Consider the following 15,759-nt stretch of genomic DNA (forward strand, 5'->3'; position numbering starts at 1 on the left):
CTGTTGAAATAATGCTGGACTTAACCAACACAGTTTACAAGGATGTGGGAACAATGCAAAAAGCATAAGGCGGAGCTGTTCACGCTTAAAATATGTTAAACAGTGGAGTGGGACATTGTATAGACTGTCACTGAAGCCAGTTTTAAAGGGGACGTTTTATATTGTCACTGCCACAAACGTGCAACTGTTTTCCTCTGGTACATTCATTGCAATTGTTCTAGGTTCCTAATAAATCATGACTGCAGTTATTTGTTAAGGATCATGATTTATAGATTACAGAAATATTGGAATATGGACAACAGTTGTAAATGTTCTGTAAATGTGACTTGACAAAGCTAGAACCTTTTTAAATAGGACTTAAAAAATATATCTTAAACTAAAACGGGGAATAATTTTTCTATCTATGTTTCAAACGCAGAAATGTATAAGGTCAATATCTGCATATAGTCGTAAGCAGTCGTCACCAATTGTTATTGACCAAATCTCAAACACCGGAAACCAAATTATCATTATTTTTGCATAAATATGATGCAACATATAAGACAATAAATTACATTAAAATAATTGTAATAACTCAGTAAATCATATCAACCCACTGGCACATTTTTTAAGACTCAATTTGATGTTGAACTGTTTCAACTGCGGTATATCTTTTTATTACGTGTGTGTGTGTGTGTGTGTGTGTGTGTGTGTGTGTGTGTGTGTGTGTGTGTGTGTGTGTGTGTGTGTGTGTGTGTGTGTGTGTGTGTGTGTGTGTGTGTGTGTCTATGTGTGTGGGCTCTCCTTTGATAACGTCTCAGTTTCCATCCCACTCTCAACTCTTAACTCCCACATTTATTCTCAGTCTTGTGTCAAGACATTTATATCCATTGTGCTGCAGTTCAGCCCGAGGCAAATGAACTGGCAGGATTGCAAGCACTCAAAACTACAAGACACTTTCTCTCCATTCGTCTTTCTGTCGGCTGTTACCGCACAACACCTTTCAATTCAAGCCATTGCCAAACAAGTTGACACAAAGTTGATTAAGCTCCACAAAACTCTCTCTGGCGCAGGAGCTCAGAAAAAATCCCAAGAAGCGCCCAAGAAATTTTTCAGTTGTTAATTCCAGTAGCGTAACTTTGATGTTCATATTGGTGGGGACACATTTTGGCGAAACGTCACACAATTTGGCGAAACGCCCTCGCCCCAGAATCCAACCGCTCACTAGTTTATTAACCAAACCAGTGTTATCATGTATCTATGTACAGTTTAGTCAAGAGTTGAGCGGCTATCCATCGTTTTGCACTAAAAAACATATTATATTCATACATCCTTGGCTGCTTATGTTTCACAGTAGGGCTGAGTGGAGTGAGTAGAGTCTAGCTGCAGCCCCGTAGAACAATACTGAGTCGGGGCGGGAGTACTGTGTCGGGGCTAGTAGCCTATCGGTCTTTTTTATTGTTTGACGTGACCTCCTCAAGATGGCCGCCGCGGTGTTCCGTTAGCCGAGTGGAGCTAGCGCCGTGGCTAACCTCTAACCTCTCCCTGTCCCCTTGCCCTAAAGGCCAGGACACACCAGTCCGACTACCCGAAAATGGTGACTGCCGATTCAGGGAGCTCCAGTCTTCCCGTCGTGGCCGAAAAAGTGCAAAGAACACACCAAACCGACTGTTGCCTTTCCATACGCTCTGCGCTTGCGCGGGACGTAATGTCTCCATAACAGCAGGCGGCGCTAATCTGTATTGTGGCCCGAAAAAATACAGAAGCCGGAAATGATGGGACGGCTCTCTACACCATAAACATAGATAGAAATATGTATTTATATTTATGGACCATAAAGAGCACCATTTTTAGCAAAGAGTGTCGAGCATGGTGTCGAGCAGTCAACAAGGGTTGATGCATGTGAGTACTCGCTGAACGAAACAAACAAACAAACACATTAAAACGATGCAACTTCCGGGCTTCACTGATTCGCTAGCCCTCCACAAATCAAATTGCTCAAAGTGAAAGACTGTCCGCCGCCGATTAAGAAGCCCGACGACATCAACTACGACCGATTTCACGGCACACACCAAACAGATTCGTGTCTCCGTCCCCTCGAAACTCTACGACGGCGATTATCGGGCCGGTGTGTCCTGGCCTTAACCCTAACCACCCAGCTGTGATGCCTGAACATAATCTAATGTTCTATAATATATATTATAACCTCTCCCTATCCCCTTGCCCTAACCCTAACCACCCAGCTGTGAAGCCTTAACTTAATCGCCAAAACAATATAATTTGTCTAAATAACGTTCGAAATGTATTTGTATTTTCTTCCGCCCCGACTCAGTACTCCCGCCCCGACTCAGTATTGTTCTCCGGGGCTGCAGCTGGATACTATTGCGGGGAGTTGGAGCGCAGCTGAAGCGCGAGCGTGCCCGAGCCTCGGCGAGCCGGTGAGAGAGAAACAACACAAGCCGGTGATGGCTGCAGAGAATGGTGATTCGCGCGAGTAAAAAAGACAAGATGCTCGCGGTCTACGGGGGCTTAATTGTTTCCAAGGCGACCTATCTTAATACAGCACATAGCAGAGCAGAATCAATAGGCATATATGGTGCGCAATTTGCACAGCGCAAACGTACATCTGCTTTGTTTTTTTCTTTTGCCATTTCCTCTTTAGTTTTGACCACTCTTCTTCTATGGCGTTTGATGTGACGTGACACATTACCGCCACCTATTGCCCTGGCATGATAATGTCAGTGTTTTGCTCTTATTTTCTCTTTTATTTTAATGTAGCCTGTCGGCATCGGATAACCTGCAGGACAAATAAAAAGCAAAGACTTTGCTTTGCATGGCCGGTGGTCCAGACAGACATGTCCTGTCAGATCTTATTTTCCAACGACGCTTGATTAGACTAGGCCTACATACAGTATGTCATTGTCAGTGTTACAATGAGATCTTTCCTTTTCTTCCCCGACATTCTTCCTTCAGCCGCATTCACAGCGCAGCCGCTGAGCTGATTGATTCCGTCCCGAAATGACAGCAGAAGCTGTTTTACCGCTCTCAAATTAAGCAACCAATCACCGCTAACCGAAACACAACCCACGACAACCAACAGGAGGCAAAGCCAATCACTAAATACATAAGGCGGGACTATAAAGAGGCATCGCATTAACCCTTTCTCGTCGTTGTCATCTCGTTCTTATATTGGTGTGGACAATTTCAGCACATTTGAATATTGGTATGGACACGTCCACACCGTCCATACGCAATTTTACGCCCATGGTTAATTCTACTGCCGAGTAAAAACCTGGAGCAGAAGGTATACAAATCCATATGCGAAGTCTTACCTCACTTTGATGCGCCGACAGTGCTGTTGTAATTACTCAGAATTCCACATGGGGGCAACATGAGTTACACACTATAGCTTTAATAATGGCTTTGCAAATAGATTATGCAAGACAATCCGTACAAGCACTCCACACACCTATAATTGGTATTTATACCAAACATATCAGCTCTTTTTTGATTAAGAAATCAGTATTTGATAAAATTTAAAGGAAGGTTATATTATATCCATAAAATAAATAAATATCAAATTTAGCATTATTTTCACAAAATGGATTATTATTGGGCCTTCTTGTTATGTTTCGTGTGTTCCTGACGAGATAGCATTGGGGGTGCAACAAAGGGTTGCTTTTATTATCGATTGACCTGTTGGTTACTATTGATCTTTTAGATTTCTTTATTTTTTTTTAAATACTGAATAATTCATATTATTTTCAAGAACCCAAAGTCATGTTTTATAATGTCCCATTTAGTCCAATTGACTATTTCTAAAAAAGATCAGCAAAATTCTGAATTATCGATTAATTGACTTATAATATCTTCCCTTCAAAATAGCACCAGTTTAATTTTGAAATGCTGAATAATTTGTCTTTTACATTGTATTAGCAACAAGTGTTTTTCTTCATATGTGATATTTTTGTAACATGATATTATCATTTATTGCCATTGTTAAATGCTGTGTGCTGTATGCTGTTTTTGTGGTTCGCTGTGTTACTGTCTGTCAGGTTCAAAATAAAAAAGAATTGAAAACATTACAGCGTTCTTTCACCTTTTAACTTTGCTGTGATTGATGGGCGTAGCAGATGGCAGTGAGTGGATGGAGAGTGCTGATGGATGGAGGACAGATACATTAAGAGATTGGGATTGCATCTGAAAAGGCATGTCTATGTATTGATTCTCCTCTGGACCTGCTATTACACGCACCTGATCTCATTCATTTCTGTCAGCCGTTCCTATGGTAACTTCTTACTTGTGTGTGTGTGTGTGTGTGTGTGTGTGTGTGTGTGTGTGTGTGTGTGTGTGTGTGTGTGTGTGTGTGTGTGTGTGTGTGTGTGTGTGTGTGTGTGTGTGTGTGTGTGTGTGTGTGTGTGTGTGTGTCTGTGTGTGTGTCTGTGTGTGCGTGTGCGTGTTTGCCTCTCAGTGCCAGGCAGGGGGTAATATTAATTACTTGTAACAGTTGCAACGCCGGCAGCAGTCTCATCAATACACCACCAATTTAAATAACACACAGTCGTGTGTGTGTGTGTGTGTGTGTGTGTGTGTGTGTGTGTGTGTGTGTGTGTGTGTGTGTGTATGTTGGAGGACGCTGTAGTGATTAAGAGACAAAGAGAGAGAGGATAAAGAGCAGAGATCCCTTGTTCGTAGATGTGTAAGCAACATTATGGATCAGGCCCCGGGCATTCGTGCTTACACTCTGACATTCGTTATCCATACCAGATTCGACCGCTGATATACAGAGGAAATACACAAAACAATAACTTATTCTTTCCAACACTCAAAAGTTGCTGTTTGTTGACTCTTTTTTTGCCATGTACTTTGTTTATATTTAAACTATTATGTAGACATTTGATACACTAAATATCATATCTGACATAAATATGTATTTTAGTCAGTCAAGCTATATTTTAGTTATGTTTAAAGTCCAAAAGTAAATTTAGATACCATATCGAAAAAAGTGAATTTGTCTCATTGAAAATTCCAGAATCTATATATTTTACTAACGCGGCATCATTACAAAACAAAATATATTTTTTCACATACTTCAAATATTTCCACAACAGCGGAAAATGTGACTTGAGTAGATTCATTTTTTATATAGGCCTATTAGTATATGCATACAGCTGAAAGGCATGTGCTAGTCTGAGACTAACATGCAAATCAGCCCCTGCAGCTTCCTCTAAAGCAGTAAATAATGACCCACTGTCTGACTGTGTGCCTGCCATTACCTAGATTAATTGTGATCAATCTACTTTACTGACCAATGTAAAAAAAAATAAAAAGAAGACAGCTAAGGTGGTTAAAGCACTGATTTGTCACTTGGATCAATTCCCTTTAAAAAAAACAAAGCACCGCTGTGTGCAGACATTAGAAAATCAGGTCATAGAAGGGCAGGTAGGTCCCAAGAAACACAATATAAAAAGGCCTGCGGCCGGGTCAATTATTTCAAAAGATTTAGATTTTTATATTGTTTTTCTTTTGGCCACTTGGCAGCAGCAGAAAAAATGTTGTCCCAAAGGTATTTTATAGCGTGTGCCGGTGTTCTGACATTTTCTGCTCCCTTGTCAGATTGTGCTACCTATCAGAAAGTGCTACCCTACGTCATTGGTAGTGTATAGACAATTACCTCTATCAAACGATGCACCCACTACAGAATCACGTTATTTTACACCACTACTAACCCTATGTAGGCCTACACTGTAGGAATATGGGGAGCATATTTTGATGCTGTTTAATAGCCTATATCAAATCATGCTACCCTATCAGAAAATGCTACCTTACATCATTGGTAGCGTATTTGATCTGTAGACCCATTAACTCTATCAAAGGATGCTCCCAGTACAGAATCACAATATTGTACACCACTACTCATCCAATGGACACTGTAGGAATATTGGGAGCATATTTTGATGCTGCTTTATAAAGTGTTTATTGAAGATTTCAGGGGTACAGTAGGCTTTGTGAGACCAATTGTCTCTATCAAATAATGCTCCCACTACAGAATCACGTTACTTAAGCCCCTATCTCACTGGGCTGCGACAGTGTGCGACAAGTTGGAGACACAAAATTGCAAGAAAATAAGCGAATTAGCGACAATTTTATCTTGCAGTCTCACTGAGTTGGTTCCTCACGACACGTTTGCGAATGTCCTGGCCAACACTTGCCGGGAGGTCGCATTTATGTCTCGCGAAAGTCTGGCGAGCGTCGCACGAACAGAACGTCAGTCTCATTTTTGTCTCAAATCAGTCACAATTTAGTTTCAAACCCTCGCAAAGTTGTCTCACATTTCTCGCACTTTCTGACTAGCGGAAACTAAATTGAGAAGGGTTTGCAACGCGTTTGAGACACATGCGACCACTCTGAGACTATTTTGAGACTAGATTTGTTGCACACTTTTTTTGAACATGTTCAAAATTCAAGCGACAGGACTGCGCGGCTCTGCGACTCATGCGAGGAAATTGAGACCTCAGTGAACGTTTGGAGACAGTCTCCAACTTGTCGCAAACAGTCACAGCCCAGTGAGATAGGGGCTTTACACCACTACTCACCCCGTGTAGCCTACACTGCATATTATGATGCTCCTTTATAACGTTATTGAAGATTTAGTAGGGTAAAAAAAAAACTCAGAGTCCGGTAAAGTTAACACATAGAAAAGCCTATCATTTTATTTCTATATTCAGCAGCAAAGCCAGTGTCTACATGCACATTTGTACATGCTCACAGGTCAAAAGGCACAATTTAAACATATGTGTAGCATAATTGCACAGTTAAAAACACGTTTTAAAGAAAATACTCGCCATCAGCCAAAAAGGTAGCAGAATGTGACGGCTGCTCACGCAGGATTATTATTTTCGGAATGCGCATGCGCAGAACCACTAGGGAGCAAAATCTGATAGGTAGCAGAAAATGACAAGTCACCGGCTGTGTGTGCATTTGTTATGGAATCGAGTGAAAGAGAGACAGCAGGATGCATCATGATGAGGTTATGTCTTTATGTTTGATTATGTAAGATTAATGGTAAAACGGATTTAACTTGATTTATTTAGTATTGTTCCATTGACAAAAATATACGTTTAAATCTGCTTATTTTATCAATAAACTGTTTTTCAATTGAATATACAGTACACTATATAAAACAATTATAATGTTGCTACTCATTCCCAGGCTTATACAGTATACAGTATGTATACCCCATTATATTGTATAAATCCTGCAGTTTTTTTTTAGCAAATGCATGTGAGTGGATGTCAGTTTGCAATATGAGCTCTGAAGGCAACAGCTATTCTTTTGTTGCTGTCAGACACACAAACATGATCTGATGCCCAAACAAACAAACACAAACAAACAAACACCTTGTCTTTTTGTGTGTATGTGACGGCTAAAGGTAAATGATCCCTACCGGCAAAACTTCGGTGAACAGAAAGACATGAAATCCCAGTAATTTTAAGACTTTGCCGTCAGTCAAACTCACCCAACACACACACACACACACACACACACACACACACACACACACACACACACACACACACACACACACACACACACACTAACAATTAGCTGTCCAGTCATGTAGTACTGTTACCGTCCAACAGAGGGCAGGGTAAACATGCCTCTAGGGCTGATGGGAGGTGGTGTACAGATTACAGATGAGCTCTGTAATCAAACAGATTAAGTGAAGCCTTGTAAGAGCTGTAAAATGGCTCTTCTCAGATTTCACTCTGACCTTTTTCACAAATCGGGTTCTTCTCTCCACTTCACTGCTGAAGTCGTGGGGCCTCTGCAAGTTTTCTTAAAGGTGCAGTGCGTAGAATGTATTGGCATTTTTCTAGAACAGGTATAAACATAGTACAAATATAGTATAATATAGTATAATCGCTTGAAAATATAAGTGTTTTATTTTATTTCCTTAAAATGAGCCTTTTATATCTCCATAGATAGGAGCAGGGTACTCAGCCATGTTGCACCACCATGTTTCGACAGTAGCACAGTAGCCTACGGCCTTACATGTTTTAACATATAGTGGGTGTCCAGGGGAAATGTACCTCTTGAAAGACAGAGAAGAAGTACTGTAGAATAAATAACTAATTACATCTTCACCTCATCACTTGATGTTGTGGAAAGACTTGAGGCAGTGGTGGATGATGTCATCTTTGGTAACAAGCTTCTTGTCCTTGAAGGCCTCTGTAGTTTCAGTAATTATTCGAAGGGGAGGGGTTAGCAAGGGAGGGTTGCAATTTAGAACTTTCACCACTTGATGCCAGGCCCCCAGGACTGTGCCTTCTCCGAGCAGCCAGCATGGACATGTGGCCAAGCCATTGGTATTGCATGGTTGTGGGAGGAGCTTATTTTCATGCGGCCCGTAGGCAGATTTCCCTGTCCACTCAGTACAAGCGGTGAACAAGATTGTGTCTCTGCAAACATTTTCTGGATATCAATCATAGGCTCATACTTATCTTTAGACCATATACTATTAAAATGGAAGTTTTCTCATTTCAAAACGCCACCTCAAGTGTTTTATTAGCCCAACGGCTTTTAACGGCTTTTAGTTTGTTTTCGCCAGGCTAGATGCTACAGAACGAGAATGATTCTACATCCGCTACAAGTCCGCTACGCTTGCCGCCCTCTTTCTTGATAGGTCCATAATGACGCTACGTCCATGCTACGTCATGCTTCCGGGCCGCATGCCTTTCCAGATAAATGCTTCTTTGCTGCTTCTCTGCGCCAATGAGCAGCTTTCATAGGAATGAATGGGCGCCGTGTTTCAATCCAGTGTCCATTTCTTTATATGTCCATGCTTGACATGTCTTTGATGTCTTTGTTTGACATCATGTGTGACATCATTATATCTCCCAGAGTTCCATTCTGTTTTTTTCTTTTTTTCGAATATGGTTCATTCCTTTGATCTCATAGAATGATAAAAGTCACAATCTGAGATAAACATTTGAAGAAAATGGCCGCCACACCATCAACATTTCTTTTTGAATTTTCTTCATTCTTTATTTTCATTTCGAACATAACTGTTATACTTTGGTATGTTTTAGGTAGCTCAAATGACATCTTAGTATCTGTGTTTTTATATCACTCAGGCCTTTGTCCTGTGTTCTCATGTGTCTGGCTGACTGCTTAAATACAATATCAGAAGCTCAGATATTCTCAAGGTCTCTTTCCTTTTCTCTACTGCAAACTAGGTACATGCTTTCACAACAGCCACCCCACACATATTTTCATACCATATGATTAAAGGCGAAGTAAGCGGTTTATTTATGTTAATGTAAGTGTTAAATCGCTCTTTATTCATACAGTGATCACTTACATAATATGCGCGTTTCGTAAAGCCGATCGCTCAGTCAGCTGCTCTGCATGTAATCGGCAAATAAACTTATTGGAGGATCCCGAATTTTTTATCCAATCACAAGAGAGAACGCTACAAACCGACACCCGTCTCACTCATGCCGGTGCACGCCAGAGCAACAGATGGGTGAATGTGTATGCGCCTACAATGGCGGAGCAGGTAAAAATCCTTCCCAATGTCTGTTTTGATGGTTTTTATCATGTTTTATCACACTTATGGATCTGAGATGATGCTAGATAACTCGCTGCTTGAAGACTGCAGTGCAGTAATGTGGTGACGTAGGGACGAGCGAGGGGACCGCTAACTGCAGCAACTGACAGGAAGTTAGCTAAAAGAACCATTCCGCTTACAGCACCTTTAAGTTACAAGTGAGAAAATAGTTGGCTTTCTCACAGCGATAGATTAAAGAAAAGGCTTTTCATCTGCATCCGTCCCTATCCATCACATTTCTGGTTTGTGACCGTAATCCAATCTTTGAGCCTCTGAGAGGGCGTAGAGACGACACTACTGTATTTCTCATCTGGTGCACTTCCCCGTGACCCTCCTTTCTCTCTCTCTCTCTCTCTCTCTCTCTCTCTCTCTCTCTCTCTCTCTCTCTCTCTTCCATCACTTACAGCTTCCTTCCTGGCCTCACGAGCCTAATGTCGCAAATGACATTTTAGAAATTACGTGAACGTTGCCGCCGACGACCAAGAGGATGCAGAGCGACAGAAATAGCATACGGAGGAAAATAAAGATGGATGAAGGAATGGATGGGAGGAGATGGAAAGGCAGAGGTTCTTGGAGACTGTGGGTTTGAGGACAAGCTTTCGAACATTGCATGACGTATTCGGCACTTTCTGAGCACACAAGACCATCTTTGATAGACACTCGGTGAGGAGGACAGCTTAGAGTGTTGTTTTGGATATAACTAGCACAAATTAAGTTGCAAGAAGGGGGAGGAAGGGTGTTTTTAATGTATTTATTTAGTCTCATAGCTAGAAACCACCTTGGTAACGTATATAAATGTGTGAGTGAAGTGTGAGTGCTTTGAAACCTTGAAACCCTTGGTTTTGTTGTTCTGTGTGCTGCTCTAATCAATATTTTTTACACTTCAAAAAATGGATGAAATGAGTATGTGATGAAGGTCACTCACTCATATCAAATCCATTGAGTATTACAACCCAATTCTGCAGTTCCCCTCACAAAGCATTTTAGCAACGTTCACCTTTAGTGTCATCTTTCACCTTTAGTGTCTATCTCTTTTCTAGTAACACATTCATCATGGGCGTATTGTTCCCTCCTTTGTAAAGCAGTTGTGGGTTTTTACTTTGCTCTGCTTGGCGACCTTGTAAACTCAAGTTACTATGAGTATTACCTGCATCTTTCCCATTATTTGCACTGTGTACCACTTGGATTGAAGGCCCAAATGGTCTATGATGTAGTGTGGAGTAGGCAATTTATGATCCATTTAACATGAAAACAAATGTTTGGTTAACTTGATTGTGCCTTCAAATATAGCACATGCTATCAGTAAATATCGTTTCAAAGTTGATTCTATTTATTTGCCAGTAAAGCAAGTCTGACTTCCAGGATTTCTTGGCGGCAAATATAAATATATATAGAAAATACAAAGCAAGTCGGAATGTTCTGCTTGTTGACAGGACAACTCTGCAGTTCCCCTCACAAAGCCTTTTAGCATCTTTCAACTCAGTGTTTGTTGTTTTTTCTGCAGCTGTCTCCAGTGGAAAAGAGCTTCAAAATCCCACTGTTAGTGCCATCGAAGTTGACAGAAAAATGTACCAACTAAACAGGGAACATAGTGTTGCATGCAGAAAAACTGAAGACACAAATATTTTCCCCAGGAGTTGGTAGGGACCAAAAACAGAGCTAAAAGGAGTGAGAATATTGGACCCTTTATGCATCATGTTGACAGAAATATGACTCATAATTAATGCTATTGTAGCTGTGTGTTTGCTAACGTTCGCCATATCAACTCAACCGTTTACGGTGCCCCCTAGTGACCAAAATAATGCATACAGGTGTAACTACACCCAACAAAAATATAAACGCAACACTTTTGTTTTTGCTCCCATTTTTCATGAGATGGACTTAAAGATCTAAAATTCATTCCAGATACACAATTGTACCATTTCTCTCAAACTTTGTTCACAAATCTGTTTAAATGTGTGATAGTGAGCACTTCTGCTTTGCTGAGATAATCCATCCCACCTCACAGGTGTGCCACATCAAGATGCTGATCTGACATCATGATTAGTGCACAGGTGTGCCTTAGACTGTCCACAATAAAAGGCCACTCTGAAATGTGCATTTTTTTTGCTTTATTGGGGGTCTGGGGACTCAGAACCAGTCAGTATCTGGTGTGACCACCATTTGCCTCATGCAGTGCAACACATCTTCTTCGCATAGAGTTTATCAGATTGTCAATTGTGGCCTGTGGAATGTTGGTGCACTCCTCTTCAATGGCTGTGCGAAGTTGCTGGAGACGGCTTATGGTGGAGAAATGAACATTCAATGCACGAGCAACAGATCTGGTTGACATTCCTGCTGTCAGCATGCCAATTGCACGCTCCCTCAATGCTTGTGGCATCTGTGGCATTTTGCTGTGAGACAAAACTGCACATTTCAGGGTGGCCTTTTATTGTGGACAGTCTAAGGCACACCTGTGCACTAATCATGATGTCAGATCAGCATCTTGATGTGGCACACCTGTGAGGTGAGATGGATTATCTCAGCAAAGCAGAAGTGCTCACTATCACACATTTAGACAGATTTGTGAACAATGTTTGAGAGAAATAGTACAAGTGTGTATCTGGAATGAATTTTAGATCTTTAAGTCCATCTCATGAAAAATGGGAGCAAAAACAAAAGTGTTGCGTTTATATTTTTGTTGAGTGTATTACGGATGCAGAGAGGGGCAATGCTCACGTATCTTTCATGTTCCTTATCCCTCGATAATGGTAACTTATATTATAACTAAGAAGTGGAAACAAGCTTTGTTATCCCCTGATCACGAGATAGCCTAATGCAATACAAATATATATTTAGGCCTATATAAAGCATCAACAATCAAGGTAATATAATAACTGGGACCATTGATAGAGTATAATGTTAAAAAAGCACACATATCAACTGTATTTGGATCCCTCTAAAGGACAGTATTCAGGTTAAATGCATCTGTCTGAAAGGTGGAAATGTGCTACTTAGATGGTTTATAGCATTTATTCAAATATGTGCTTAGCGAAGACAGGAGCTTTAATGAGAGCACAGTTGATTACAGTAATTAGCATTTTCCTGACTCACTCCAGACATCACATTATGACTCTTCTGGGCTGAAGGGCGAGGTGTTCTGCATTTCAACCGACTCTAGCCGCTGTACCACCTCCGCTCATTTAGATTAGAGGAGCTGCCAATCAGGGCCTGTTTAAGTGGTTTCAAGAGAGTTTACCCTTTTTAATTTTTTATAGCTTGGTATTCTTACTTAAGGTAGGTGTAGTCGGTGATTCTGGAGAATTCTTGTTGTCAAAATCACTTTTTGTCAAAATGTGTGATTATCGCCTTGGGATCCGCTACCTGTCCATATTGTGTGCACGCTTAAAACAAATCTGGTGTTGATAGACAGCCTAGGCTCTGTAAACTGGTATGTAAACAAAGTGTAGGCTAGTTAATCAAATTGTCGCTAGCAGAATTACCGTGTAAGAACGCTTCATATTAACACCGGATTCCATTGCAGGGCACACTTTTTTTTTTGACAAAGTGATTTTGACAAAAGCGTTCTCCAAAATCAATGACTCCACCTTTAAGGTGCTATTCAACTGTACACTTTATAAACTTTATATAGTGTTATATGTCTAAACGCATCTGGACCAGAATAAATAATACAAAAGCATGGGGAGGTAGAAAAATGAAAGGGCAGACTCTTTATTAATGGATGGCCTCCACCAAAACAGATGGACTGGGGGAAGGGAGGGGTTGAAGAGGACATGTAGGGCACGGACAGGTTTGTGAGCTAAAGGACACTGGGCCTTATTCATGAATATACAACCGACACTACATGCAGTATAACTCTGCGTCCATGTACAGTAGCTCTCTTAAATAATGGAGGGAAGATTCCACGATGGAATAACATGTTGAGCTTGTTGAACATTAAGTCAAGGAAAGAGCTTACTTCCATTTTGCTACCTACACTGTTTTCGTGTGTGTGTGTGTGTGTGTGTGTGTGTGTGTAAGTGTGAGAGAGTGAGTGTGAGAAAGTGTGTAAAACTGTATTTCTTGGCCTTAGTTTCTAACCCCTGGAGGATTTCCCTCCCATTTCTTTTTCTCACCCTCCTTCGACTGTGTCAGAAAATAGCCTGGCACGCTTTCAAAGCACATCCATTCATCCTCGCCACTTTCCTCTATTCCTCTATCCATCCCACACACACACAAACACACACATACTTATTCTGATTTCTATAAATCCTTTAGCGACACTAATTAGTACTTTTGTTATCAGAAAACTGCCCGGAGCACCCAGTATATCTCTGCTGCTTTTCATTTTCTGTTCTGCTCTCCAGCTTGCTCCCCCAGGGGACACACACTTACTCATTCAGTCCTACGCCCGCCGCTCCCTCACTGGACTGGTAATGGGGATTAAAGGGCTAATTGAGGCTTAATTGAATAAAAGATTAGAACACGCATAAGCACATGAACACAGATGTTTTTGTTTATGTGTTTTAGTGTCCATCAAACTTCTTTAAGTAAACATTCAGTCATGGGAATATTGTTAAGCCCACAGTTTCACATCTTTTTAAAGCAGATATGGGTTTCTTCTCAACACCTCAGCATCTTTCCCATTCTTTGCAATGTTTACTAGTTGGTTTGAAGGTCTATGTGGACTGTGTAGAGAGGAGTGATATATTTAGCCGATGTTCTTGTCAATTTAACATCTCACTTTTCTTATACTCATGATTCTGGCTTAAAATATCATGACAATTTATTTTTAAATAGATCCTGTGCCTTTATTTGCAGGTAATAAGAACGTATGATGTCCAGGATTTCCATCTCGGCTGCTAAAAATAACATTCCATTTTAAGTTTTTATAACTAGGAAATCAAACATTTTCCCCAGAGATGGAAAAGACAAACAAAGGCAATTATAGACGTTCTACGGTTTGACAGTAAAAAGATATTATCTGAACTATATAAATAGAAGTGTATTGGCTATTTGGCACAATGACTCGAAAGCTATACAGATATAAACATGGATACATAGAGTGTGATCTATGTCTTGTCTGCACTGATTATTATCTCCAGTTCCAGCTCTCTCTGTCACTACTACTTTTAATGCCACTGTGTAAAACACCTCATAAGCAGATTGGGAGTCAGCAGGTGTGTGTGTGTGTGTGTGTGTGTGTGTGTGTGTGTGTGTGTGTGTGTGTGTGTGTGTGTGTGTGTGTGTGTGTGTGTGAGAGTGTGTGTGTGATATAGAGGTGTTAGTGCACTACTGTGTACTACAGTGTGTGTTTTGGGGGGATGGGTCACTATTGCCATGGGAACCTCGGCTCTTAAGAAAGAAAAAAAAAGGATAATTAATTTGGATTGGTTTCTATGGCAACATGCTACAAACAGCCCACTTCCCCTTTAGTTAGAGATGTGTCCTGCATCTCCAACCAGGCTGAGGACACTTAATATTAATGTTATGTATGGACATGATCATATGCAGCGTTCTAAACATTTTCAAAGATGCACTGCGGAATGAAAAAAATATGTTTTCATGATGTAGGCCTACCTACGAACAGCTTTTCAATTTTTACAATGCAATAGGCTATTAAGAAAATTAACGTTCTATTTTTCATGCATTTTCAGCATTTTATTTCAAGCACTGTTCATTTTTTTAGATTTTTGTCTATTTTTCTTCAATTACATGTCTTCTTTCTTTCATACTAGTATAGGCCTACATAACATCTCCGTACATTTTACGAAACCTTGTTTGTTTCCTTTACAACCATCTTTAACGGCTTTTATCACAATATTATTTTTTTTACAATAGGCTAATATAACCAATAATCTCAAATTTTAAAGCGTTTACATAAAATGCACTTTTCATAATCATTCTTAGCAGAAGATTATTATGAAGATGTGTTCATATGCTGTTAATTGTTTGATACATTTTGATTATATAAAAAAAGGCTGTATCAAAAATCTGTTCTGTAAAAATGTAGGACACTAATAGCCGATGTTTTTAAAAATGAAAAAAAAAAGAGAGAACATTCAAACTCTGGCTTCATCCAATTAGGCTATCTTGATATTTGTTTTGATTTTAAGATATGCACATTTGAGCATGTTGGTTGGAGATGACCAAAATAGCCTAGCATCTTTATGATTTTTTTTTTTTTT

Source organism: Ammodytes marinus (assembly GCF_949987685.1).
Source record: "Ammodytes marinus genome assembly, chromosome: 21".
NCBI lineage: Eukaryota > Metazoa > Chordata > Actinopteri > Uranoscopiformes > Ammodytidae > Ammodytes > Ammodytes marinus.